We start from the raw sequence: 26,492 nt of genomic DNA, 5'->3' as shown, positions 1-26,492 counted from the left end.
TACAGGTCCATTTACCATCCATTTCTGGCCACCTGGTCAATGCGAGTCCAGTGATCCAGAATAGATCAGCATGACTGGTTCTGTCATTGTTTTTATAAATACAAATATCTATATAAAAATATGAATTAGTGCAGCTTTTTGCAACAAGAGAGTCAGAGAGAGGTCAGTCATCTCAGTCTGTTGTTAGTAATGTGCCTTCTACTATTACTCATACAACCAGTAGCTTACTACTACCAGTACTTACAGGTATTACTAATTACTACTGCTACCGGTGCTAGAACTACTACAGTCACTTCAGGGCAATAATTGAGTCTGTTAATTAAATGGAGAAGAAACATGGGGAACAAGAGGAAATAAAAGAGCCATACAAAAAAAATTATGAAAAAGCATGAAATAAGACAGGATTGTGTGTGTGTGTGTGAACAACAGGTAGTGGGAAAATGGAAGTGTGAATGAGGCAGAAAAAGAGAAAACAGAAAGACAGGGAGAGTAGTGTCACTCTTCCCTCTTTCTTTCCCCCTGACAGTCTCTCCATTGTGTCACAGTGTTTCTGATGTACGGCGCCGCGTCACATTTACTTACGCCGGTCCTCTGGCATCCTCCCGCCAAATCCCTGCGGTTATGTCAGTTTTCTGAACCTGCCACTTTTGTGTCAACATCTATTCTGTAACAGTTTAGCCGGAACATTAAGCTTCAGGCCCCGACTGGAGTGACAAATCTCCGACGCGCCCAACGCGGTCCCGTTCACGGTCAGCCACCCGGCGGATAGCCACGCGGGAGGTGGAGGGGTGGAGGCTGGTTGTCGTATGAATACAGATGATGTCACGTCTGACTGGTTTAGTATTCGGCGATGAATCTGAACGTATATCACAGAGGGGAGGATATTTCTGAAGCTGGTGTCTCACTCAGCGAGCAGACAGTCCAATGGGAGTGAATCTTGTAGAAGGGATGGAGAGGGACATCTCCTTATGACTATCCAGTTGTTCATATTTAGATTCTTCCATCCACCCGTTTATTTTTTTCCCATCTCTCAGGTCACCTCTTCATCACTCCATCCTTGCATTATATTACTGTACCTCTATCTGTCCTTCATTTCATTGTCATCCCTCTATTTCTGCATCATTTCACCTGTCTCTCATTGCATTCCTCCATCTATCTCACCAACCCTGCATCTCTCTCCTCACTCCATCCTTCAATCCATCCATCTTTCCATCCTTTCACACACATCTTTGTTTCCACATCCTTCTGTCTATCCATCCCTCGATCCTTACAATACTATATGCCTCTCTTTACTTATCTTTATTTCATCTTTCTATCCATCTCTCCAACCATGCATTCCGCTATTGTTATGTCTCTTCAGTGCTGCACTCCTCTCGCCCCCTTCTTCTACATACTTCTATCTCTCCATCATCCCATTCTTCTATCTACCTATAATTCAATGTCTCTACCCAGGCATTACTCTATCCTTCTATCTATCCTTCCTTCTGGCTCTCTATCTCTGCAACCGTCCATCATCCTACCTTTCCAAATTCCAAGTCTATATTCTTCCATGCCTTAATCTCTGTCTTTGCATCATCTCTCCATCTCTTATCTCTGCATTAACCCATCATTCCAGTTCTCCATTGTTCTATCTCTCATTAGCCTATCTCTTCCTCCAAGCATTCCTCTCTCTCCTCTGTATTCTTGTATTATTCCGCTGACCTATATCATATTGCACCATCATTGTATTTCTTCATCTTTGTATTTGAATTTGATCTCCATCCCTGATTTCCCCATCTTCATCCCTTATCTGTCATCACTCCATCTTCTCATATTATCTCATCATTCTATCTCTCCATCCTTGTCCTATGTCCATCTCTACATTCTACATTTCTTCCTCCTTACTTTATTCCTCCTTTTCACCACCTCTCCATCCCTCTGTTGTCCATCAACTCCACCTCTTTTTCTGTCTTTCATCATTATTCCATCAATCCATCTCTTCATCCTTCTCTTCTTGTCCTGTTAATTTTTTTTTTCTTCTCTTTGTCATGCTGACAGTTCATTGTCAGACAACAGAGGACACAGTTGTCATACCTTTTGTCATTGTGGCTGTGTTCTCCCCCCCCCCCCCNNCCCCATGTAACAGTGGCTCTTCAGCTTGTCCTGTCAGCCGACACTGATGTCACCCTGCACTTACCTTTTACCTTGTCACTACCTGTGATGTGTTGATGTCACTACCATGATGCTGCTGCTACTGTGTGTGTGTGTGTGTGTGTCTGTGTGAGAACAATGATCACAGTCATATAGTGACACACACACTCGTTATTTTATTAGTAAGCGACCATCTCTCTTTTCGCGGTCAACAACTCACCTTTTCTGTTCACATCCGACTCCGCTGCGGGGAATTACCTCCATGAAGCCTGAAACACACGCGCACAAATACGCACACATACACACAGAGACACCTCTGGCAGGCATCTGAGCTGCTGCTTCCTGGCGTTGCAGGCTGTAAATGCGAAGTGAAGGCTTTATGACACACTGGTTGTGGCAGGAGCAGAGGAGGTGAGAGTGAAGCCATTTTAAAAGGGCCACAGCTGCCACAGTGCAGTGTGGGAAAATGCTTACACTGTTTATGACCTATTTGTTGTGACTAGGATGATCATACATTTATTATTAGTGGTCATAGTCTCAAGAGTTGTTGAGGTAATAGAAGCAGAAGTGCCGTAAATAAGTTAATGCTTTTCCTGACTGCTCTTCCCAAAGCTAAACAATTAACTACATGAGTATGTTATTTTATTAGGAATAATGTCTAAAGCCAGAAAAATAAGACTGCAGAGTGACAAACAAAAATAAAATATTCAGATATAGAGAATACATTGTAATTGAGCAGTGTGGGTGTTCCTCTAAATTGATCTACATTCTCCAAAGAAGAATAAAAGTAACTTCCTGCATGCTAGTGTAAGAAAATATAAAATAAAATATAGTACAAGTCTATGTTTTCATGGAAAACTGATAATGAGGTGAAGGAGGGGAAAGAGAGCACCTGGATGGGAGATAGTGGTCAGACAGGGTTGGATTATGTGTATGAGTTTATATGAACAGAATAAATCGAAGAGGAATATCTATGTGTAACTTAAAACAAAATCTGACAAACAACTAAATGCATTAGTTTAATGTTCAAGAACTTGAACTTCAGGCTTCAGTAAAAAAAAAAAATACTGATTCTTTGATCAGATATTTTCTGATCTAAATGATAACTTGTAAACAGTAAAAATATTTTGAACAATTATTTAGTAGCAAACAACTATTTGTAAAGATAGTGGAGGAATCCTCAGCAGAGAGTTAGTCCCACTACCTCTTTCTCTGTGTGTGTTGGAATCCAAGCTTCTCTGTGCTTTGCTTTTATAGCTGGTCCAGCTCATCCATTTTTTGGTCTGATATGCTTTTGCTTTTTGAGCAACATATAGTGGCAGTGAAAGCTGTATATTAAACCTTTAATGTGCAAATTAGTTAGGCACAGCAGGTGTAGTTGTCAGCAAACATGGTGCATCCAAGGTCAAGGGAGGCAATGCCATAGACGGTAGGTAAGACTTGCTGGTTCCTGCTAATAATTTTGGCCTTTTCTGAGCTTGCAGTAAGAGACATATGATCACAATGCACAATGATGATGTATCTTCTACATACCTATTTTGGACATTCAGACACTACTCTGTCAATCGGATTCCCCTCGAAATAGGATAGAACGAGGCAGTGGAAACACTACCACTTTTGTCCACTGGGGTAGCAAGATTCAGCACAGAATGAAAGTTCCTTGTAGCTGCTAGGACTCAGTTATAGGACTGCTTTACGTTAATACATTGACTACAGAGGACACTGCATCATATTTAGTAGAACAGGCTCTTGTATACTGCATTTACCCTGCTGAATCTACAGCTTTCCCAGATTTCTTATCATTTTAGTGGAGAATTCCCTGGCTGGCTGCTCAAAGAGAAAGATCAGTCCTGCATACATCACAACAGCCAGAGAAAAAAAAGAGTTAGAGAATCACTCCCCTGTGATCAGACCATATGCACCCGTCAGCTATTTCCTCATGCTGCTGGGAAGACCAGACTCTTGCATTTGAGAGTTTTATATGTACGATATACTGTATGCCACCGTAATTAACCAAAGCCATACGGGATATCTGTGCTGTGCTTCCCATATGTCATCTTAGAAAGAAACATTGCCACTGCTTCTCCCAAAGTTTTTATTCTCCAAGTTTTTATTTGGCAGGGAGAGTGGAGTATTTTTTTAAGGAGTTTTGGGTGGGTGCAGGGGGTATTGATTATCCTGCAAGGTGTTGTTTGTGCACGCATGGCATGCTGTGTAGAATATTGATCATGTTATTTGCATGCCACTCCAGATGTTGAGGGAAGTTTATTTGATTTACAGGCAGTAGGAGGTTGGCAGTATCACTTCTTCAGCAGTTTAGCCTGTGCAGGGTGCTCATGGCATGACATCAACACCAGGGAACAGCTACGTTAACCCCCCTTTCACACATATGGACCTGTCCATTAAGTCCAAAGTGCTAGTAAACATAGTCTTAACAGCACAGTCCAGTAGTGTAAGCTACATAGCATCATTTCTGCATTAAAAAAAAACTTTAAAATTGTATACCAATATATTAACTTTACACTTATTTTTTGTAACTTAATGTCAAAATAATTGACATTAAGTTGCCATATATTGTTAAATATGTGTATAATATGTCAATATTGCAAATCTAGAAAATGTGTAAACTCCCAGGGAAAAGTCCAGAAAGAAGTTTAGCTGAAGTAGCAACATATGCAGTCGAGCACTATACTCCCTGTCAAAGCACAGACCACAAAAAAATCAAAGACATATGCGGACCAGGATTGAAATCAAACAACTTCCTCTATTGAAATAACATTTGGTTTAGTGCCACATCCTGTTAGGGATTTGTATGGCCCATGTATGGCTGAGGACACTACACACTTAACTCCCTCAATAATTTCTAGATTTTGGCCAGAGAATTATTTTAGAGTTTCAAAGCAAAATAAAAATCTTGGTAACAGAAATGTAAATGTGATGAATGAATAATGCAATTAAGTATCATATGATGTTTATATATTTAATGGGAAAAACACAAGTTTGTTTGACTATAGTGGTTTTGCTGATGATGACCTGCTCCATTATTTGACCTGATGATGACCTGCTCCATGATTTAATATGTCGGGTGTTTTATTGAGCTGTAGAGCAGAAAAATTGAAATGAACTCAGTTTATGTCATCAACTTTTCTCTTTATCACTTTATTTATTTTTTTTTTACATTTTGTCTGCAACATTGTTTATAGTCTCTGCTTTGCCTAGAATTGTGCCTCTGAAGCAGTGCCCTTGTTCTGATTCATGATGATTAAGGTTGTGTGAATGTGACTCCTGTTTATGAGTAATTGGGACTCATCAAGATTTGCATGGTGAAATGATTGAAAACAGATGCTTCTGAATGTTTCATTATTTAGCGGCATGTCTTTTTTATCTGCAAATAAATTCATAAATGTACACTCATCACACACACCATTAATGAGAAACAGTGATTATAGTACTTTGATTTTACAGCATTCACACCTGTATAAGAGCTCAGCTGGTCCATTGTCATCATCATCACACTTTTCCAAACATAAAGGTTTATACATTTCAAAGTGGATTGTTATATTATTATTTTTTTTTCATTGGATAATAAATACTCATATGTGCTATTATAGTTTCTGCCCCACAAGTCACTGGGCTCACTTCTACGCATAGGACTAGGTCTGGAAATAAACTCTTGGAGAGGGACTGGACTCGTGCAGGAGTAGGCTTCTTAGAGTCTCTGACTCTCTGACTGACATGAGCAACAATGGAGAAGCCTGGAAGGGGGTGATTGTATGTCAGTCATGTATTAACCATATCAAACGCCGTTTGACCATAGCATGATTAATAACTGTACTTGGCACCTTAGGCCAAAGTTCAATGATTGACTTTGAGGTCATATAATAATAGTAATAATAATAATGATAAAATGTATTTATACAGCCCATTTCAAAACAAAGTTAAAAAAGGCCTTACATGGACCAAGATTAAAAACATCCCAGAAGGCAATAAGGCAAAATAAAATCACACCAAAATTAGCTAGAAATAAACTAATAAAAGACGCCCATCAATAAAAATCAGTACCTACAATAAATCAGATAAAACATATTGCAAAACTAAACGTACTGGGGCAGCTAGTTAATTAAAACAATTAAAACATACAAAATTAAAAGCATAAAATACCCATAATATATGGTAAGACTAGCAATGCCAATATAATAGATAAAACATAATGGAAAATTAAACATGTGCTAGAATAAATAAAAGGCTTTTTTAAAAGATATAGTTCAAGAAGTGATTTAAAAAATGTAACCAATCCAGCAACTCCTAGACCCTCATCGAGGATCTGTAGCCGTGCCCCATAGGGGTGCAGCAATTCAACAGTGTATGTGGGAGCTAAACCATGAAGTGCTCTATAGGTGATCAGTAAAATCTTAAAATCAATTCTAAAACTGACAGGGGTGATATGATCCTGTCTTCTTGTGTTAAAAGCCAAGCAGCTGCTTTTTGTACCAGCTGGAGGCGGAAGATGGCTTCATGGCTTAACCCTGAGTACAAAGAATTGCTGTAGTCTAATCACGAAGATAGTCATGGATGACATTTTCAAGATCAGGCTGAGACAGAAAGGACCTGATCTTTGAGATCCTCCTGAGTTTATAAAAACATGTTTTAACAACATTTGCTTCTTGAAAATGAGGTCACTGTCAAATTTTACACCCAGGATTCTGACTTCAAGTTATATATTTGACAACAATGATCCAATATTTTTCTGTAGAACAGGGATAGACCTTGGGAGACCAAAGAGAACAATTTCTGATTTATTTTCATTAAGTTGGATAAGGTTATAGAACATCCAGCAATTGATTTTTGATAGGATAAAAGATAAATAAAATAAAATGTCCTTCTTCACTGTTTTTTAATGGGAGATAAATTTGTGTGTCATCTGCATAACAGTGGTACTAAATGTTGTGCTTGTTTATGATGTGCCCCAGTGGCAGCATTTATATAGAGAACAATAAAGGGCCAAGGATGGACCCTTGGGGAACACCACAGGTAAAAGGGGCCACAGAAAAGGAGGCATCACCCATGACCACTAAAAAAGTCCTGCTAGATAAATAATATAAAAAATATTTTAGGGCATATCATCAGATCTGTAGCTGCATATCGTGGACATTCATGTAAAGACAGGAGCAGAGCTGCCAACTGATCACCACCTGGTGGTGTGTTGGATCAGATGGTGGGGGAGACTGCTAAATAGATCTGGTAAACCCAAACATGTATTGGGGATGTACTGGGAACATGTGGCTGATTCACCTGTCTGCAAGTCTTTAATACTCACCTCCAGAAAAATTCTCATGCATCCTATGGGAGGTTGGGCTGAAAGAAATAGCTCCTATGATCACAGGTGTGGATGAGATTCACCCTGAGACACTGAAGGCTCTGAAAACTGTTGGGCTGTGTTACGGCCTCAGTTTCCAGGGGAAAAGAGGAGCAACAGTTAATAATTTACCGGGTGTTTAAAGAAGGGAAGAAAACAGAAAGATTTTTACTATTAAACGATTTATTTAAACGTTAATGAAGTTTAACGTTAACACAAAACAACTTCCTAAAAAGAAAGGAAGTGAAAAACCATTGAAACTAAACAAACCACTGAGACAACCAATAAATATGGATAACGCTATCAACATATAACACTGAGGGAGTAACGGTAACACATGCGACGAGCACCACACAGCTCTGCTTCACACCCGACAGCGACATAACTCTATCTAGTGGTTCGGCCCACTGGCCCCCTCTGCTTCCGTCACAGTAGCTTTATAGGCAATCGTCCTAATTGCTAAACCACTGGAGGTTTGCCTGACGGAGGGGAGGGCGGTACCTGGAACATGGCACAAAACAGCAGAGGCAAAACATATACACGTAACAGGCTGTCTTGGCTAACATGTCTCTTCAATGCCAAATAGAGGTCAGGGACAGTGACTGTCTGGGCTGGTGGTTCCCATTATTAAACAGGGGCAGATGGTGTCATACTGCTCAGTCCTCCTCAGAAAGCTTTAGCCAAGGTGCTGGAAAAGAGTGTTTAACCAATTGTTGAACCTCAGATCCAGGAAGATCAATGCAGATTCCTGGTTTTGGAACAGTAGCCCAGCTCTTTACCAGTCCAGGGGTTACTAGAGGGGTTACAAGAGTTTTTCCATTCAGTCTACATGAGTTTTGTGGTACTGTGGTAAAGAGAGGAGCTGAACAGGAAGGCAAAGCTTTTTATTTACAAGTCAAGCTATGTTCCAACCCTCACTTGTGAGCTTTGGGTAGTGACTGGTAGAATGAGATCTGAGTGGCCAAAATAAGTTTGCTTTGTAGGATGGCTGGACTCGCTCTAAGAGATAGTGTGACAACTGGACTCCTTCCTTTGAAGGTTTTCCATGGACATCAAACTGATAGTAAACTCCATGGCAGACCCAGAACACCCTGGAAAACGTTTATATCTCATCTAGTTTGGGAGCTGAAAACACTGCTGGTGGTAGCAACTTCTTGAGTAGTTTGCTTGGCCTGCTGCCACTGTGACCTGGCCATGGTTAAGTAGCAAAAAATGGATGGAAGGATGGATGGTCACTGAATGTTACTGGAAATAGATTCAGCCATTTTATCTGCGCAGTGTGTCTCCTTATTTGATGTGACAGACTTATCAGATGACTGCTGAAGAGCCAGGGGACTGAATATGAATGTGACTAAAACAGTGACCTTACACTTTAGTTCAGTGATATTTTTATACACTAATTTTTTGCTCTCAATTTGTTTTATTTTGGTCATACAGGCATGGGAGCAAGGTGGCTCCTTGGTTGACAGACATTTTGCCCTTCACCAGGAGTTTTGCAAGGGAGTGCAGCCCTGCTGAAGAGTCCTTAAGCATGACATCAGATTCACAAACAATGGCCCTTCTTAATGACTTCTTCAGACTAAGTGATGCCTTCACAAGACCTCCCTCAGCCGTTACAAATGCAGAGTGGTGAATTTTTCAGGCATATAATTTGTCTAGTTATTTTCTTTCTTTGTTATTTTATTTCATGCTAAAAGTTGGCTACAATTTTTATATATGTGTTCTCAAGGATGAAACAACTAGAGAGTAGACTAAAACTTCAAAGTCTTGCTAGGGGCCCCTCGGGGCTGCTTTTCCTGCAGATGTCACATGATTAAAGGTGAGGTTGTTGTTAAAATTAAGGTTTCATTCCCTTGACATCATTAATGGGCTCATACAAAATGCAAAGTTGACATTTTGGCTATGGGTAGGCTCATAGAGTATCTAAAATAGAATTGGTTTGTCCTTTGGAGAGCATGAATGTGCTCAGTGAATGTCATTGTAATCTGCCCATTACATTTTTAGTTTTTCTGTGAGCAACTGAAATAATCTATCCTATATGTTGGAAATAGAGGAAAAGGTCAGGGTCATGAAAAACGTAAGGATTAATCATTTGTAGACTATGAATATGCATGCATATTGAAAAAACTGACACAATGATTTTATTATACTGTATGTGATTATTTTTCAGCACTGGGAACCTGCAATATGAGAATTAGCAAGAGAAAGATTATTGCTTTACATTTGATTTTATTAAACATTGTCATTTCTTTAATTTTTGAACAAATGCAAAAATTCTGTACATTGTTGCCTTTAGCTGGATCAGTTTTAATGTGTCATGAACCTGTTTTTGTGTTTACCTTCTCCATAAGAAATAACATTATAAACTGTACATTATATACAGCAGTGTATCCCTACCTTTCTTGCTGAAAATGCCGCTGCATTGCATCATTGGCAAAAAATGTAAATCACTTTGCAATGGTGAATGAAAGAGATGGAGGCAGCAGGAGAAGAAGCGAAAGAGGCAAAAGATGTCTGTTGGTATACTCCTTCAGAGTGACGGAGAAAAAACAAAATTTTGAAATAGAATGAAAAATAACCCCAAGCAGGGTGCCTATCTTGGCTCATCCACTGGCTCCTGTTCGCTCTAATTTATACATTAGCTGCTGAGGCACTGTTTCTGAGGACACACTCTGCAGACTCCTGGCTGTGGGAATAAATAGTGCTGACATAATGTTATGCACATTGCACCCCTAAAAGTAAACTTTAAGCCGTCTGCTTGGTGACTTGGTTCCAAGGCGCAATCGTGTATTGTGTCTGAAGTCTGAGATTAGCCTTTTTTTTTTTTTCATTCATGTGATTTATCCTTAGTGAAAGAAAGAAAGTCCTGGAGGGGTTTGGTTTACTCATATCATATTTTTATTCCTCTTAATTGCAGTTTCCAGGCAAATATGGACTAAGAAGAAATGACGTGGTTATAGCTATATGCAGAGCTGCTTGTCTGCGTCTAGGTACTTTTGTCTGTTTTTAAGCTTGTGACTCTTTTCTATTTGAAACTCCTCTCTTCTCTTCTCTTCTCTGATCATTTTTCAAGTTTCATATTCAAGTCAAGCGCAGAAAGTGTTTATCCTTTGCCGACAGTCATGAAATCCTTGTTGAATATGAAGGAAGATAGGTGAGTAAAGTAGAGGAAAGAACAGCAGAGCAGACAGAGAAAGTCAGTCAACTGAAGTCAACATTTTGGCTTCAGTGCTATGTTTCTTATTAGCCTATGCAGTGGAAAGTGCAATTAAAAGCAAATAAACACAAGAACAGGGAGAATACTCAGACAACTACTACTTGTGTTCCTGCAACCAAACTCAATTTGTCCATCTCAACAAAGACATAATATATAATAATCATAAGTTATAGAGAGCAGAAATTCCACTCTTTTCTTAATCTGTGTTTCGCAAGCATCTATGAGTCCATGGAATTTCAACAGCAAATACTATAAGTCTGAGGTGAGACTACACATTCATATCTTTCCGATCCAAAAGTCATGATCCTGATGGGAGTTAGCCAAGAAACATCACTTGCAGTCTTTCACAACCTGCTTGACGTGCAACGGCAAAGGGGAAAGAGAAGCAGACTTCTCAGATGGTGGTTGAAGTGTCATAGAGGACGTAGTAGACAAACTGGGCGGAAAAAAGTGTACATGCTAGCCTTTGCATTGGAGCCTTGTGCACTGTCCTAGATGTAGAGTAGATTATTTTCCTCCATTACACACATTACATGCCTGAAGCACCATGTCTGTTGGATTGGGTCATTTTCAGGCTGATATCATGTAGTTTGATCCCGGCATTAGCCATTGGCATACAATCAGAATTGCTGCCAATGTCTATATCTCTGTTGTTAAATGCAACAAATAATAATTGTTGTTCTATCTTAGTTCAAATGAGATGGTATTAAAATGTGACAATACAGTACAGTAGGGGATACTTGGGTAAACCTCAAGAACTGGTTTCAGCTTTTCAGAAAGACTGAGGAAAACTCTTTACGAGAAAAAAACACTGACTTCTAGAAGCCATGGCTTCAGGAGGTAGAGTGGATTTTCCACTGATCACAGGGTTGACAGCTCAATCCCCAACTCACTCCTGTCCACATGTCAAACTGTCCTTGCAAGCGAGCAAGACACTGAACACCAAATTCCATGCAAGACCTTGCATGGTTTGCTCTCTGATGGCCAAGGAACTATCAGGGCAGTTTGCATCTCTGAAAATCACTGACATGTCGGACAGAAACCTTAATTCTACTACATCTTAAGTCCATCCATTATCTACACCCACTTATTCTTTGCGGAGTCACAAAAGGGCTGGAGCCTATCCTACCTCACATTGTGGGGTACGGTCTGGACACATTGCCAGTCTGTCACAAGGCTGACACACACAGAATTAAAAGACAAGCACTCCCAGACAGGCAATTTAGAGTTTCCAATTAACCTAACCTGCACGGGTTTGGACAGTTAGTAGGAAACAAGAACGTGCAGAGGAAACCCACCTCGACACGAGTAGAGCAATGCAAACTTGAGAACATAGCTTGCTGTATATTCTCAGTGCATAACCACATTTTAAACAGACTGTATTTCATACCTCTTTGTATCACAAGTAACAAAAAACAATTAAAAAAGATATTGCTTTCTGTTATCAGTTATTTCCCTTAATCTAACAAAAGCACAGAAAGTTCATTATTTCTTTCATGAGTTTATGTCCTGAGGCTCCGTAGTTCATGGGACTTTTTGATTGAAAGGGACAATAGTTGGCCCAATCTGAGCCAAAACAACATGTAAATAGTAAAGCTGGAGCACCCATTTTTTTCTATAAAGGGTGTGAGATAAAGCAACATCAAGGCCTAATAAGTATCTGATTCAGGTGTTCTACTTTAATCCTAATTGAGAGTAACAGTCCACATGATATGCAACAGTAAGCAGCTAATTACAGCAGTGCAATATTTAGCAGCTGCAGCCAAGCAGATCCAGGATCAACACTCCTCTGCCTCAACTAGTGTACCACTAATGTACCACTGTATATATGATGAGTTTATCGTGGCTAAACGGGGAAACCTTTCTGGTACAATACAAGCTAGATGCAGCAGATACTATAAAATGCATAACAGGTAGAAGCTGGCCGTGTCCACTTCATTATGCAGATGGAGATGTGCCACATTCAGAATATGGAGAAAAGGCACGACAGGGTAGGAGATTGGTAAGAGAGACATAAGAAAGAGGCGGACTGAGAGGAAGGATGGAAAAGGAGGCTAAATGAGTAGTTGATGACAGCAGCAGGAGGGAAGCAACAAGGAGAGGAGAGGAAATGAAAAGAAAGCAAAGGAGAAGGGTTGCTGAGATGAGGACAGGTGATGGGAGACGATGAGATGAGAGAGGAAATTAGAGAGGAGTAGATACGCTGAGAGGAGAGAACATGAACCATGGTGTGAGGGGGTGAGGACAGATGAAAGGTGAATTAAATGTCAGTCTTCCTGCAGATGTTTTAACAGACCTACCAAGAATTTTGCATGACCTTATCAAAAGGTTCTTGCTTTAGTTACCAAATACAGTCAATATAAATAGTGCATAGTGTATTTCTCAGTTGTGCTGCTTCTTGAACATATAGACAATTGACCTATTAAAAAAAAATATATATCATTTGTCAATATGTTGTTTGTGGCAGGACCTCATCATGAACAGAGGGTGGTGAATAAAGCAAGTTAAATTGCAAAGGACCTAACTCATAACCTTAGCAACTGCTTATATATATATCCATATAAGGTTATGTTTGGGTATTTGGCTTTGGGTATGGATTTGGAATGGTTAAATTCAGGCCAGGAACTGAGGTTAAGGTTTTGTATTCAGATGTGGCTATGGGCTAACCTGACTGCGTCTATTATGGGCAGACTTCAACCGGTCAGAACCATAAAACATAGACTCAGTCGGGAGAATAGCGGAAACATCTTTTCCAATGATACAAGTCTTCAGTGCAGTTCTTTGCTCTTCTAACGTTGTCATACATACCAAAAACTATGCACATAGCTCATGCCATAGTTGCCAGTAGTTCCACAAAGGATGCTGATTGGCTTGGACACAAGTGCACAGCTTGAATGCAGCCTGGCAAGATTCCAGCCCAGCTGCCAAGGTTAGTATGGGCTGGAAATTGTTGATACATATTCAAAGATGTCACAAGTCCAGACATTTTTCTAATTGTAATTATATATGTAATTACTCTGTTCTGCTTGTGCAAATGATATAATAATTATGATTTTAAATTTTTATTGTAACCAAATAAAATAAATACTACGACTACTACTACTAATAATAAAATAATAATTTTAAATCGTATACCTCATCATATCATCATGCTTTGTAGTCAAGTTCATAGACGCAGCATAAAATGTGATGGCAAGATAGTAAGTGGAGGCAAAATTAAGGGTTCAAAAGCTATAATCGTGGACCCAAATGGGTACTATTGCAAATCAGAAGCAACCGTTTCCCACCAAATTTGCTTTGATTCCTGAATCGGTTCTGTTTAGGATTCAATAATAGTCAACAATAAATAATGGTCTTATTGGGAATAAACCTGCCTCCCGCATGAACTATCTAGTCATAATAGTGGTACTTGGAGAGCATATTTTCTGAGGTGGTATGTGGTGTAAAAAGTGAAAAACACCACTATACTGGATCTTATTCTTAACATACAGTATTGCAAGCCAGTGATTTATGGAGTGCCACCAAAAGTTAGTAATGCCCATGATGATCCCCATGCTGAGTTTGAAATAATATTTCTTGCTTCTAGCTCAGAAAAATGTTGTAGCTATTTCACTTTTTAAAGCGTTGCTGTTGTGAAAATTGCATCTGTTCAATATCATGCTGACTGGCAGGTCTTTGAATATATATATATATACATAAAAAAGCCATAGTGTTGTACTGGGTGACACATTATTTCTTTACACTAAACAAGGCTTCTCAGCTCGTAAAACTAAATGAAACATGTAACTGCGTCCCTGAGCGTTCTCAATGACACGGAAATCAAATATGCAGTTGCTGAGTTGTTTCCAAATACACTACAGCGGCCATTGTAATGAAGGAATACAGTTTGTCTCCCAATGCAACAATATGACTTTTTTATGTGTTTTTAAATACTTTTTGGGCACAGTTGAGTTCAATGGCATGGAGGGATAATTGTGTAAGTGTATTTAAGGGAATTTGTTGATATTAATAAAAAAGATACAATGACACACAGGCTTGTACTTCATAAAATATACCAGTGACTGTGTCACACCATTGGTGCAAGGAGATGATGGCACAGGGAAGAGGAATTTTTAATAACGGTGACAGGAGACAGGTGAGGTGGTGGAGGCCAGGGAAAATTAGATGGAGGGAGAACGAGGCATTGAAGGGGTTAGACAAATGCTGAGAGGTGAGAAGGGTGACTGAAGTAGAAGAAGAAAGGAGTGATGAAGGGATGAGACCATTAACAAGCTGACTCAGGCAGAGAGAGGGCAGAGGGTGAGAACAAAACAGATGAGAGGGAACTGGGAAGAAAAAGGAAAGGGGAGGAAGAGCAAGCAAGGGAGAGGAATGAAATATGAGTAAAGAATAGGAAATGGGATGGACAGGAAGTGAAGGAATGAAGGAAGAAAGTTAAAATAAAAGGAAAACGAGACAACCAGTGATAGTCGAGAAGAACTGGAACAAGACAGAGGAAGAATAAGAAAGGAAGCTGCTCTGTGTGTGGCCCTGGCCGAGCGAGGCCAATCGGTAATGCTACCAGGATGTTAATGAGCAGGTCGTGTGGAGTGGTGATATGGAGGTGGGAGGGGGTGATGAATCAGATCAGACCACCATCCGTGATCCTTTATCTCTGGTTTGACAGGCGGCGTCAGAGGCCAGCATGCTGTCCTCAAGGCCTGCGATCCATTACAGCCCCACCCTTCATTATGATCGATCCACCAGGAAACAATTCTGCAGGGGGAAGTGGTGGTGGTGGTTGGGGGGCACATAGTTGGATTGGGTTGAGACCTTAGAGGGTATCATGATTGTAGGTGTAACAGTGGTTTAAGGGGGCACCAAACTGTGTTGGTGCAATCAATTATTATTGGCTATCAAAAGTGATTAATTATCAAAAGACAATAAATAATAACTTTAATTCATATTAAAGTTCCTTGGGGCACCACACCTAAACAAGGGAAACAATAATCGATTGAATCAGTCTCATAAATTACACTTAACTATCAATTTTAGAAATCTGATTAATAATTTAACTAACAATTACAAGCAAAATCACTATTAATAGTTTAAGTGGAGTTCTACATAGAAGAGGTTGGTATCACTCTTGTACGAAATTAAATAGGCCAGCATGTACTAAACCACAAGCATTTATTAAAGACATAATAAAGGCAAAACAGATCCTAATTCATCACAAATCTGAAATCTAAAATCTGCTTTCATTTAGTCTGTACATGTAGGGGACTGGGGATCTCCTATATGTATTAGTTTGAGTTCCTTGTCTGACGACCTGTGAGCTTCCTCTTCCCTGAGGGTGGGTAACCAGTCACTGAAGTTGAAGAGCCAAGACACAGTTGAATGCGTCTCTCTGCTAGAGTAAACAAAATGGCAATAACTCTTGGCTACAGCTACAGCTGGACAAGCTTCATGACAATATGAGGCAATTTAGGCTTAAGCCAAAATGCATTTGTACCTTGCTTATTTTGCGCTCTATTTGCACCATTTGGAACAAACCCACATCCTTTTGTGTGCACTTACTTTTCCCATCAACCTTGTATGCAATGGTGACAGCTCCTGTTTTGTCTGAACAGACCTTTAAGGCCCAGCCTAACTCTTCCTTTACTGTTGCTTTGGTGCAGTGCTAAACGTTTTGGTCTTCCTTGCACTGTGTTAAAGTAAGGCTCCACAACAAATTGTAAGAGAAGTTTACTTGCCAACAGATTTTTCTGGTTTGGAATTGGCTTAGACTTAATTGGCAGCTCCCAAGATTCACTGCCAGAATGATGTATCACATTCAAACAGCTCAACAATGTGTGGTAGAAGAGCTGGTTGGAATATCTGAGAAAATGAACATCTGTCTTCACTGACAGCACCGCTGACAGATGTTATTGCTAGTTTTTGTTGAGTTCATGTTCTTTGGTTGTCACTACTAGTTTTTATTTCATCTCATTACTTTCTAACACTGCTTGCTCTGTTCCCTCCCCCCCAAAAAAATCACTAATTTTGTTTCCAGGATCTCTCCCTCTCTGCTTGCTCTGCCTCCACCTCTTCTTGTTTTAAGTCTGACTGCCATATAATCATTGAAGACGTTAGAGGTTGCTCAGGGAGGTTTATGGAGTATTTAGTATCAGCGAGGGGCTCTCGCTTTTAATTTGCTTTTGTTTATCTGTTGTCTGGTTGCTTTAGCACTGCCTGGACTTAATGTCTGAGCCTAAATGAGAGTGTTTATGTCTTGGAGTCTGGAGTTTTGTGTGCTAAAGCCCCCATGGCGGTTTTCATTCTGTCAAGACAGTGTATGTCTGAGTTTTTACAGTCTGTGTGTGTGAGCGTGTGATTGTGTATGTGAATGCCTCGGCTGATGCGGTTCTTGTGTGATTTAAATAGCTTTGCTGCACACTCAGGGGCCAAGATGGGGTCAGACATTCTGCTGACAGAATATGTTTACTCCATTGAAAACAAATCAGCAAATGGTTATTTATTCTCATACACATCCAATTTCAGCACTGCTGGTCTGGGCACAATCTGTATAAATTGTGAAGTTAGAAAACTGAATATGAAGAGCTCTTAAACTCAAAGGATTTGTCTCACCTCCTTTGACCTATTTGAGGGAAGCAAGTACGAGATGTCGGCTCAAGTGGTAGAAAAGTGTTTCTAAATTATCAAGGAAGGAAAATTGTGAACATCTGGCAAATGCAATGGAGGTGATGTTTTGAGACCGTTGCCATTCTTGTTTGGTGATTTAGTATTTTTCAATTTTACTGAGTTTGCACAGCTCTTTGTGTGCTAGGTAATTTCTTGAGAGATAAAAACAGAGGCTAAACTCAACCATATTTCAGCACAAACGTCAACCCATTTGTGAAAAAATAATCAATTTCTTGAGTCCACATTCCAGAATTAGTTTAAGAAGTATTTTGTTAAGAAATATGTTAAACCGGATTCATGTGTCTGTGTTCATCTCAGCTCTCCCCAGCACCCTGCGACCGTTTGTGGACACAAGCCCTAAAGAAGCTCCTGTCAAGGCATATAGGAACATGACAGCTGAATGAGGCACTTCTTTTTTAATCAATCCAAGCTGTCTACATAGGCTGATTGTGGTTTCACATGCATGTCTCTAAGGTTTTAAGTGCATAACTACACTACAGTACACAGCAACTGCTAAAACAGAGGTGACCTACACTCAATACTGTGCCTGAATGCATCCTGTGTAGCCTAGATCTGATTCTGACACAGATGATGGCTTGATTACTACTTACACTCAACATAAACAAAGTATCCTATTGGATAATCACATCAATAAGTAAAGTGTTTTTTCTAGCCAATTACATCTGTTTGTTCATAAAGAATGCATGACCCAAAACGTATAATAATAATAATAATAATAATAATAAAGAGGTTAATGAAAGAGAGTTTGATGGGATTAAGGTGCTTCATTTTATAGATGAGAAAACTGTCTCGTTTCCATTCTTTCATTCACTTGCATTATCGTGCAAATGTCAAAAAATATTCATTTGCCTTACTGAAAAACAGATTATTGAGTCATTATTCAACTGACAGCAGGATCAGACTACACAATGATAGTTTCAGTTTTTCACAACTTGCAGGACGTACAGAGTTGATCTTTGATCACTCTTTTGTGAACAACTGTAAAAATGGCAAATCAGAGTTTATATAGATCAATACAAAGAAAAACATTACAGCAGTTGTCAAACTAAGTGAGACAAGGGGCAGACAAATTCTGACATGCTAGTCTTTTAGTTGGGATTTTGGGATGTCTTCTATATCTTCCACTTCCACACACAAACATGGGAGAGTTTAGGTAATCCAAGTCTTCAACCTGTGATCCACAGTGGTTGTATCTATTCACAGTCAAAGATAACTCGTCATGGGTCTCAGTGAAAAGTCAGCAATACAAATTTGTAATACTGCTTTCATTTCTGTGGTTAAATGAACCAAATAGAAGAGTAAACACACTCCCACAGCTCTTTCCTCTGCCAACCAAACCTGGATGGTATCCTCAAAAGAGGCTGCCAAATTAATCAAATCTCCTCCTCCTTTCAGGAGAAGCCCAGTGCTGGGGGAGAAACCTGATGTAATCACTTATACACAGTGTGCGTGCGCGTGTAAGTCCACTTTGCACCGTGAGATGCGAAGGACAAGCTGCGGAAGCCTGAGGTTTGGAGAGGTGAAAGGGGGGTGGGGGGGTCTTGAAGCGGCAGCAGCAAATGTTTATCATATCACACACACATGCACATGCACAATGTTACCGACACATTTCCCCCGACAGCTATGATGAGCCAAGCCGATTCATGCAGAAAATTGTTAGCTTCCTCCCAACCCCACTTCAGCTCAAATGGATTTTTATCTCAGTTACTTCCTCCTCATACCCCTGATATCTGCCTGCTTCGCATTCTTCCATCCTCCATGTCTACATCCCTTTGGTGTTCTCTCTCTTTTTCTCCCCTCCTTACTCCATCCCTCTCTCTGCTTTTATCACTTAATGGTGGGTGTGCGGTCCCCATGAAAGGGTAGAGGAAACGATGGAAGGAGGGAAAATGAGACACAAGAAAAGAAGCCAGTCTGGAGCCATGTGCGGCAACTTTTCCCTGGTGATATCAAAAAAATACAGAATCATATTATACTTAACTGTATTTTCTCTCAATATGGAGCTTTATATGGAGGAGCGGATGTGGGGAGGAACGAAAGAGGCTGCAGGGACAGTACTGACAAAGTGGATTACAATCACCAGGAGAGATAAGTTGAATATCCCGTCCCCTTTTGAGTGAATTGTTTATCAAGGCATTGTGTAGTAGCAGGCCTAAAATGTGAGAAAAGGCGTCGAAACTGAAAACAATTCAACATTATGCACATAAGGCTGATTTCCCCAAATATCTAAAAAAGTTTTATTATCGCCAGCTGTGGAAAAATGTCTTTGTAGCTCATTAATGATTTTCTACAATTCCTCTTTTGTACAACCATGAACTGTGTAGAAACTGAAGCCCCTTTTAGATATAGTACCCCAAAGGTCTATGTATAAAAAGGGCTACAATCTCTACATAGTAAAATATAGACATAACAAACTTAAAAACAGGCTTGGAGAGTAATATATTACTACATGATCTGGAAACAAAAAAAAGGTAACTGTAATCAGAAAAAAAAGATGTAATCAGATTACAGTTGCATCTAATAAAAATGGGGATTATTAGGATCACGCTTTTAAAATGCCATTTTTTTGTCTTTAAAGCAGGGAAGGGGAACTCTGTACAAGACGTCTTTGCTTTTTAATGATACAAAACTATTAACAATACATTTAAAAAACACACTGACATTATTTTAGACTGCATGCAAAAAGGGATGACTGAATGTGAGGAGTTAATGGCCTGAATACTTTTTCCACTTAGACCACACTCTAAGAAGTGGGAAATTTATGGATGGAAGTTTTATTGCACAAGTTTCAGAACTGTCTACATTACACAGGAAGCTTTGCCAACCAAATTCCATCAAGAAATTGAAAATCATTGTCAAACCAAAAGGTGATGGAAACATTGGATGTCATTGAACATGTGACCTTTTGATTACTGACTAAAAGCTGTGTCGCACCGCCTCCCACTCACCTCTAAAACTGCAGCACTGAAGGTCCTATTTTAGAGTTTCTTCAGATATAGTTTTTTGCTTATTTTGTTACTTTGCTCTCTTGTGGGGATATGGGTATATATAGAAACCATTTTTCTTTCACCGGGCTTTAATGTTAGGCCTTTATCTGTGTGTTTCTTACAGATAAAGCAGTACTCTGAATACAGGAGGGAAGTGTTTTTTTTCTAGCTTTGTTTTCTTCCTCTAAGCATCCGCCATCAATAACACATGGTTTCTGGGGCTTTGGATAATTGTTGTTATTCATCATCATTGCTGGAGAATAACATTAAAAAAGGAAATGAGCGGGTGGAAATCCCATTGAAAGCAGACTGACGTCTGTTGACACTGGTTTTTTACTTTGGATTAATGGAAATTATGCTGCAAGTGCATGGACAAACAGTGTTACTCTGGTAATTTCCCTGCTGCATAACATTATTATTTACATTTACTTTTCAGATTATTTGACTGTTTTGTTTTGATTGTGTCTCCATCTCTCGCTCTGTTGTGCCATTGGGGAGATTTTTAAGGAACCACTATGTCATACAATACAATACAAAGGTCATGTTGGTCGCTACTTGTGCTAAAGAGCTAATCCCCTAGCATGTTTGGTGTCAGACAACCACTATAGACCTTTTTCACAACCAACATTTTGGCATGTCATAGTAGAAAAAGCACTAATAACATAGTAATTTTGGTGATGGCTTCGGTTTAAGTGTGACAGTGAGCCACCATACAAATACCAGAAAAAGACTGTGACATGCCTGTGGTGTTTTATTCGTTAGGTGCTTTAATCAATGGATCATATGATACTTTAATGGGTTGTTGGTGGTGAGGAAGCCACAGAGAATTATTAGGCCTTCCAGCCTCTACAGTTCTATGCAGCTCAAAAGCTATACTGTATGTATTCTAGCGGATTGTTTTGACTTTCGGACCTGCAGCTTTACTATTTGGTATTTTGTTTACCATCACCGAATCATGAAGGGTGTAATGTAAGATCATAAACTAGAAAGGGGTTGACTTGCTAGAAGTCTTTATTTAGCTTGTTTCTCTCCTATAAGCATAATTTTTGCATTTGAATTTGCATTGTCCAAACTATGGTTTAGTGGTTTTATATTTCAGCAAGTGTTGTGCTCTTCTCTACTAATTACTTACAGCACAAATAGCCTAGCTAGTAAAACTTAAAAAGAGTAGTCTTTCCTACTTTGTCTGCCAGATGACACCCTCATTGTACTTAAGTGGTCTGTCGGGAGTCTTTTGGCTTTTCTGTTTTATTTATTTTAGTTGAGTCTACTCTTTTTGTCTCTTCAGCTGTGTTGGACACATCACATAAACTACCATTTCCCACCCCTAAGTACACTAAGGGCTACTAACATAGTTTCTGGTGTTTAAACATCAAATGTCAAACAGTTTGATGTGTTGGTAAAAGGCGAAACCCCAATCGTGCTGCATCAATCATTAAAAGAGGTTTGACAAACATAGTTTGATTTATATGAAACAATCATGGATTATTACTTTAAAAAGTGACACCGTAACAGAATTTTAAATACTTTACTTAGATTTATACACGAATACTTTATAAAATGTCATTGTAGTTACTTAATGCCTCTGGACTATTCAGCCGTGAATTCTCTGTTCGCCACTTCAAAAGTTCATCAATTGGTTTTATAGATCGTTAAGTTACGAGAGTGTAGGACCCACATGAGCCCTCATGGCCTCGAGTTAAATCATGCCGAAGCCTTTGCTGTCTCACTAATTTTGTCACTGAGACAGAGAGTAAGTGGACTGAGCTGACCAGAGACCTTTAAAATATATCACCAACTATTATCTGATGACACACAAAAAAAGGACAGCTGGGAGCATACATTTCAAAAGCAAAAGAAAAACTAGACAGAAGTGTAATATTTTCTTTCCATTCACCTCTTTTATCCTCTTTCACTTAGACCTAATATATGTTATCTTCTTGTGCTTTTTCTTGTTCCTTCTTTTTTTAAATTCACCTCATAGTAAGAGTAAAGGATATTTAATACAATGTCACACCTTGAGAGCATTTTCTTTCCCACATCCATTCTCTGAGGTCTCATTCAGTTTTAGCATTGTGTGGTTAGAAATACATTTTATATGCAATCATACAAACTGAACCAAAAGAAAGTCTTGTCGACAGTTTTTCTTCAAGGTGATTCTCGTCATCCTTTTCTCTTTCTTGAATTCAGATGTGAGGCGACACGTGAAAACATTCCCTAATAGGAGGGGAAAAAATAAAGAAAAATGGCAGCCTTGCCATCATGCTCTGTGGTGTCTTGATTGACCCCTCACCTCTTCCTCTTGACGCAGACCAGCTGTTGTTCTTTCTCAGTGCTTTAACCTATATATCCTTCCCTCCATCACTTCTTCCTTTAATCACTTTTCTTTTAGAAAGTGATGGGGCAGGTAAAAAAACGCATGAAGCGAAGTGAATGAAAAGGGAAAAAGTTAATGACTGAAGTGCAGTATGGAACTGAAAGGTAAATGATTTCAAGGAAGAAAATACAGTAAAGGAAAGATAATAAAAGGATGGGAATGATAAATATGAATGAATCAGAAGTAAATATTGAGTAGAACAAAGGATAGGAAAGCAGAAGAGGGAAAGGAAAAGCAACAGAAAGGGAGAACAAAAAAGATGACTAAAAAGGAAAGATCAGAGAGCTAACAACTGGCTAGGACTGACTACTTTTACGCCAGGAAATGTGAAATGTCCATTGAGTGAGTTACTCAGGCAGTGAGTTAACTATTATTATATTATATTTTGGGGGAAATTTAGTGCTGTTATTAAGTACTCTGCTATTTTATTTCACACCCAAGTGTGATCCCAGTTACAAAAGAAAACCGAGTCATATAGAAATTCACTCTGAACACAAAATCCAAGGTACTGAAGAACTCTTGAAGCATCATTTAGAATTATGTTTTCATTGTAAAAGTGAAGTTTGAATGGTTGTAAAGATGCCTGACAGGTTTATAACTCTGGAAGGTCACTGTTCTCACCAAAAAACGACTACATTACTTGCTTAGAATGTCTTGTGAAGCCAGCGCTTAAGGTCATGCAAATGTCTTCTTTCAGTAGCAGCGGTGGGGGTATATGATATCGTGATATCCTAACCACCTCTCAAGAAGAAGATTTGGGTGGGTGTTGATGTACAAAGGGTTTCACTTTGAGCCGAGGGACACTTGTTCACTTTCTGGCTCCAACAATAAAGTCAATGCTGTTTTTTTAAAACCATGAAGGTGATCTTTGTCACCAAGTAGTTTTAGCATAGTCATTTAGTCAGAATGGTCATATTGGTTGTTTTGGAAGGCACTGAACTTATGTTGCAATTTCAGTAAAACGACTTGGTTCACTTCAGTATTAAATTAAATACGGTTAATAATTTAACACTTAAGTGAGGATCTAACAGTTTAATGTTTTGACTGTCTGAATGAATTAATCATACAACGATGGCATCCTTCGATGGCATCCATTGTATTTTAGTTATTCAGCAATATAATTTAATGTGAAGTAAAAAGTAGAGTTTATAATAGAATTTTTAAGTGCCTTCAACCTTTGTATTTGTGTGTGTGTGTTGTAGAATGTGGGGCCCAATATCGTAAAAAGGGCAGTGTGACCCCATCAGCACTGAAGCTTCCCAATTTTGATGTACGGGCCAATGAATCAGGAAAGATGAACAGTTCCATTGGTTTTCTCGTTCTACGTTTCCTCACAACATCGCTGTCTTTTCATCCAGAAAAGGCTCCATTACTACAAACAGCCTTTTGACCTCTAAGGAAAAACAGACAACCACACATGACATTTCACATGGCATAATTGAATGTTTAATACTCATTTGTGCCAGTAAAGGTGAGATACATGAGATATATATGAACTGAGCACATATTTTGACAACACTGAGCCCTTGTCTGTGGAAGTGAAAGTAGATTACATTTTTCATTCAAGTCTCCTGTAAATTACATTTATATGCAGCTAATTTTCACTTGTACTTTACATGTACATATAGTGTGACACTTTGACACTACAAATCAGGGTATGTGGACCATTTTGTGTTTCAAGTCACTATCAACTTTCTCAGTATTTCTCAGCATTTAAGACCACAGTGTTTCCTGAACATTAACCGAGTGTATAGCAAGAAAGGTCACCCATGTCTTATGGGACAAACAATCTATCATTAGTTACCTGTAACATCATTCATGTGGCTAGCAATGTTTTTAAACCTTTGCTTTACCTGAGCTACTATGACGAATAAAAATGTCCCATTCAGGAAAGGACTATAATGTAAATGTGTGTTGCCCCACATAAAGGATAGATAAAAACGAATATGAAGGATCATTGTTGCGGTTGCCTGTCAATGAGTACACAAAATGATAGGTTATATAATATTAGAGGTGCAGGGCATTCTGAGTGAATGTTAAATTCTCCATAAATTAATTATTTCTTCTCTCTGGCCTCAGCAATGGCACAATTTTCCTGCAGGGATTCATGATGTTTCATCTTATCTTACACCCACATGCACAGTCATACCGTATAAACACCACCTGTTACACAAATGGATCCATTTCCACAAACATACACAAGCATGCAACACCAAACCCAAGCACATACCGTATATGTACACATTCACTTCTCATGCTTTCTCAGTATTGCGAGGCGCCTAATGACTCCGCTACCCTCTGGCTTGAAGACAGGCAGTTCGATGAAGCATGGAGGATCAAGGCTGTACCAGTGAGCTTAGACACTGTGCTGAAAAATTAATGACCAAACACAGACATCTACATCATGTAAACACTACAAATAAGATGTCTCTATCAGTGGAGAGCGGAAATGTAGCCGGTTAACGATCTTGTTTTTATGGGTGGTACTGAACAAAGGCAGCAAGCCTGAATTATGCAGCAATCTCAGCAAAATGCATGAGCTAGTTATAGCTAGTGTGGCTCCTAATGTGAGCTTCTTGTGAAAACAAACACGGTGAGTACACACAGCACCGCATACTTTCACACTGATGCTCATGCATGCTACCTCTCATAAACACACAGGAACACAGATACACAAATTAACACACAGTGCCGGTGAACCTACGGCGTAGCTTTCCTCTGGGGAAATATGGTTGAGTAAAGTTTCTTTTGAAAAGTAATTTAAACTTTGTTCATATAAAATGATCATATCAAGAAATGCAATGTTAAATAACGTAAAATACATCTAATTAGTGAGGCTTACAAAGGAGACTTAATTAAGACAGGAAAGGGTTTAAGCAATAAAAGATAACGGAGAACAAATAGAATGGAAAAATAGAATTTCTTTTCTTTTTTTTAGCCAGTAATCTCAAGCAGTTAAAGGTCTGGTTCTTAAAGATGCTTAAAGTTTGTGTATTGACAGTGGTATTGAGTGGTGTCTATTTGAATTCAGAGGACTTTGTCAATACCTAGACTTCATATAACTTGGCATCAGTAAACAAGTGGAGTCATCAGTCGTTATTTATTAATCACTTGCGCAGAAATTCTTATGCCTTATAACGTTGCATCTGTGGTTTGGCTCCGTAATCCGTGCATCTTTAAATCCCCCTGTATTGTCTATAACATTTTTGGATTGTATTTTGTCCTTAGAAAGTGTATTTTGTCCTTAAAAAGTATACAAAATGGTGTGTTTCTCCACTTCCTAGATAAACTTCTCATCGTCCAGTCTTTAATTCTTCTGACCTGCCTTTGACAGATTGACTTCTGGCCTGTTGCCACAATGTTGATGTAGTGTGAAATTAGATCCGGAGTCTGTCTGAGTATTTAATTTTGAAAATTGGCCGGATACTCTATGTTGTTTTTGTGTCTGACTTCCTGCTAATGTGATCTTCTTCAGACCAGCAACATATTCTCTGCACAGAGACGCTTCTGGGACAGCCCGTTTCCACTCCCAAGTCTCCAAATATGACAATTTATTCAGCTTCATGCTTCAAACTATAGGTACATTGTAAGTACCCCTATAGTGTTATTTATGAAAACATCCACTGGCCGTAATGTTTTGATGTGTGTAGGTGACGTAGTATAATAAAGTCTGCATATGGAGATGTTTGGAGTGGATGCACGGATGGATGGATGGATGGGTCAAACAAACACAGGACTTTTACC

Source organism: Morone saxatilis, unplaced genomic scaffold (genome assembly GCF_004916995.1).
Source record: "Morone saxatilis isolate NCDOM2014 unplaced genomic scaffold, NCSU_SB_2.0 Contig20, whole genome shotgun sequence".
Classification (NCBI taxonomy): domain Eukaryota; kingdom Metazoa; phylum Chordata; class Actinopteri; family Moronidae; genus Morone; species Morone saxatilis.
This window is presented reverse-complemented; position numbering follows the sequence as displayed.